The following is a 4,071-nucleotide window of genomic DNA, read 5'->3' on the forward strand; positions in this document are numbered from 1 at the left end:
TTTTCGTAGTTGTGTGTCGCAATAGCTCATGAGGCACTTAATATGTGCCTCAAAAGAACTTTCTTTTCAAGACATTTATATATGTCTCGATTGAGTATTTTTTGGGGCACGTATATGTATCTTGTAAAAGTATTTTTGGGACACTTACTTTGATCTTGGACATTTATATAAGTCGCTATAATTTATTTTAGGAAAATTATATGTGTCGTGAAACATATTAATAAATACCCATTAAATGTCCCGTAAACACCTTTCTCCAGATCGTTATTTAATTGAACATGGACAAATATCAAATAAAACAACATCCACAATTTTCAAACATTAAAACTTTATTGCATTTGATCCACTATGTCAACAAATACTACAGTCAATCTCCCAAGACAGACAAGCCAACAAGATAAATTATGATCCAAATATATAAATATAGAATATATTATGCACAAGTTTTCTAAACTAAAAAGTGTTCTAACATTTCTAACACCAAAAACTGCAAATATATTTTTTAGCTCCCATCAAATTCCAATTAAATCACCAATGAAATTTGTCATCCATAGCAAACCTGCATATACAAAATCGAGATTAATCAATAATAAGAAAATAAGTTGTGAAATTTGTATTGAGAGTAACAAGTTCACATTAAAAGTAAAAGTTGGACACAACCTGCTGCTTACTGCTACCACTTGCGATCATAATCAACTGCATTACCTACTTTTATAGAGAATTCCACTAGTAGTTGTTGACACACTTGTAGTAGTTGTGCATAAGATTCTAAACATAGGTTGAAGATAGTTAATAAACAACACATTTAGTTATAAAAATTGAAAAAGATTACCTCTAATCCCTGTCCATGACACGAGAACTGTACAATGGTATAATTCTCAAAATTCCTTATTACCTCTTGATTCCTTTTCTGGCAGAATTAATATCAAGATCTCAGTATTAACATTTTTTAAATCTCAAACATAAATTAATACATAGAATCTTCTAGACTACTTACTAACCGAAAAATTTAAATGAGAGCTCAACATCATACAAAACTCAATCAATCACTATTAATCTACTTCACACAGTACAAGTTTTAGTAAAACGATTTACGTTCAATGAAAGCAAAATGAAACTAATACAAACAAACTTGATAATACCTTAAAGTTGAACACAAAAGAGTAATGTTGCATAATGCCTTCTAGCCTCAAAACTGAACAAAATCTTAGTGCCTTCTAAGCTTGCTTATTGAAAAGCACATTCAATACATTAAAAGAATCATAAGTTGGGGGTATTTGTACATTTCTAATGACAACAACAAATAATAGAGGCTTGAGAGGAACTGATGACCTCCATCAAGATACATAGAATTCACATAAACCTGTAATACATAAATATCTATATAATTTCCAAATAAAATTTTCATTCAAAGAAAAGTTGTAGCCCTGTTCTGGTACTGCCAAACGATCATAAACGACATATTTATTCAAACTTAAATTATAAAACCTTACCACATTATCACAGCAATGGCCATTCATCACATCAAGAAGCTAATTTTTTTTTCTTTTTTTATTTACATTTATTAAGAATGTGCACATTCCAAACACAAAATATAATAACACAATAAATTAGATTGTGATACATAAAATATTATGAACAATATCAGCAGCATTCTTAGCAGAATCACATGCATTTGCAGACATATCATCACTTACTTGACACGTAGCTACATTAACATTTACGTTAGACTGCAAAGCAGTTGTTGCTTTTGGATGATTTGATCTCGTATCAAGATGGCCTGCAACTTAAAATGAGGAAATTCATGAAAATATGATAAACTAGTAAAACTAATAAAAAAAAGTTATTTACAAATATAGTACAATTGATTTTGAACGTACGACTTTGACAAAAATTTAAATTAGTTCAATTTTGTATTGAAAATGAATTGTAATGGGAGTAGATTGTATCCTTAAAAATCATGATTACAAGGACATACATACACCTTATGCATACTCTATTTAAACTAGTCAGCCAAGAAATTTCTAAGGAGAAACACATACACAATATGCACTTTTTAGTAAGCATGTGCGATGCGCACAACTTATATAGGCTTTAACTAAGAATAAAGACATAATATACATACAAAATATACACTTTCAGTAATGATGTAAAATGCATATACATAGCAAGGTTGCTTGATCATGTTATTTCCATTAGACAGTAATGTTCCTTTGCCTATTTTTATCAAACAGTTGGTGTGCAGAAACCAAATTACATTTAGCCAACTACACTTATCCTCTCAAAATTCCTCTTTAGATATGGCTACATCTGTCAAAGGGAAATTTGCAGAGAAATAAAATGACTTTTAACATGGCTAACCTAAAATCTCAAAAACTCCAATTTTGGTAGACCCTTATTTTTTCCTTATGTCAATTATTGTTACGCATGTTAAATAGGTTATTCAAACTGGATATACGAAGTCATATTCATCATTCATAGAAAATTGTCGTTGCATTCAATATATACATATATACCCATTGGGTTTTACAAAATTATAAATTAATTTTAGGGCTGGAAATTTAATTATTGGGTTGGAGAAAAATAATCAAAAGGATGGATGAGGGCTTTCAATCAATAACCGTAATGAAAAAGGAATTCACATACCAGATTACTTTCAAACGCGATGCAGCCTCTTCTCATTCTCTTCGTTGTAGCTTCTTCTCATTCTCGTCGCTTTTGGAAGAAGAAATGACTGGTTGCTAGGTTTTTTCTTTAAAATTGAAGTAGCATTAATTTAGTTTGGGAAGAGGGAATTTTAATTTTTTTCCTTGGAGAACGGGAAGAGGGAATTGTGCTGCCCGAAATTAATAGAAACTGCAGGGTTAAGATTTTAGATGGATTAGTGTCCCTATAAGTTTTGAAAATAAGAAGATAAAATTATTGTGTTCTAATAATTTATATATGAGGCTTTTATGAAATATGTCTCTAAAATATAAATGACCCTATAGGTCTCATAAACGAGAAAAAAAACTATCAAATGTCCCAATAAATAATATTTGAGGCATTTGTAAAACAATGTCCCCAAACAAATGTGTGCATTTGAGCGAGTGTGCTTATGCATGTTTGTTGATTTGTATTAATGTCCTAGGATTGTCGTTTGTGTTTTCATAATCCTTTTTGCGAATCCACTTTTGTGTGACTACTTTTGTGCATGCTTTTGTACTTTTACTTATGTGCGTATCTCTTCTAGCGAGTGTTTTTGTGCACGTTTCTTTATTCTCATCCATGTCATCGAATTGTAGTATGAATTTTTATGATTGCTTTTGGAATCCAATTTTGACCATGTTCAAGTCCGAATTTGGAATTTCGCCGTTAGACGGAAATTGTAGCAAACTGAAATAGCTTTCCACTGCCGCCGGAATCAGTTGATCGATTTGGAGTCCGGATGAGAAAGTTATGCTCGACTTCGTGAACACTACCAAAGATGTTATGGGATTCTCTCTTCTAATTTATTTTATTTTCCTAATTGCAACTCTTTTCTTACTCTTTGATCATTTTTGCTTCCTGGACACCTATTTTCGATTTGTACCTATAAGATACCAAATCAACTAATTAATATAGAAATATAAATTAATCTGAAAAAAAATCCACGTAAACGTAAACGTAGAGTTTTATTTCTACACTCCACTGTATCTTTTTTTATCTAGTTTTTTTGCTGTTTTTTGTTGATGCGTGTTGAAGTCCTAGTATTGTAGTTCGTGTTTTTAAGAACGTTGTTGCGAATGCACTTTTGCACATGTGTTTTTACATGTACCCTTGTGCATGTCCATTTGAGCGAGTGTCTGTGTGCATGTTTGTTGATTTGTATTAATGTCCTAGGATTGTAATTTGTGTTTTCATGATCCTTTTTGCGAATGCACTTTTGCGTTAGTACTTTTGTGCATGCTTGTGTACTTGTACTTGTATCCGTATCTTTTCTTGCGAGTGTTTTTGTGTACATTTCTTGATGCGCATTCATGTCCTCGAATTGTAGTACGTATTTTCATGATCGCTTTTGGAATCCAATTTCGACCATGTTCGAGTACGAAT

The 4,071-nt window shown here is 31.4% G+C and overlaps 1 long non-coding RNA gene across 1 annotated transcript; it reads right to left on the reverse strand.

The window, feature by feature from the left end:
• Nucleotides 1-337: 337 nt before the first annotated feature.
• LOC148765818 (uncharacterized) lies at nt 338-2,789 on the reverse strand. Its single transcript, XR_016029136.1, has 6 exons — nt 2,647-2,789; nt 1,698-1,780; nt 1,284-1,363; nt 833-910; nt 661-768; nt 338-559 (listed from the first exon to the last, which is right to left on the reverse strand). It is a non-coding gene; the product is annotated as an uncharacterized LOC148765818 (long non-coding RNA).
• Between the last annotated feature and the right edge of the window lie 1,282 nt (nt 2,790-4,071).

Source organism: Erythranthe guttata, chromosome 13 (genome assembly GCF_056151865.1).
Source record: "Erythranthe guttata isolate IM_541 chromosome 13, IM_541, whole genome shotgun sequence".
NCBI classification, from domain to species: domain Eukaryota; kingdom Viridiplantae; phylum Streptophyta; class Magnoliopsida; order Lamiales; family Phrymaceae; genus Erythranthe; species Erythranthe guttata.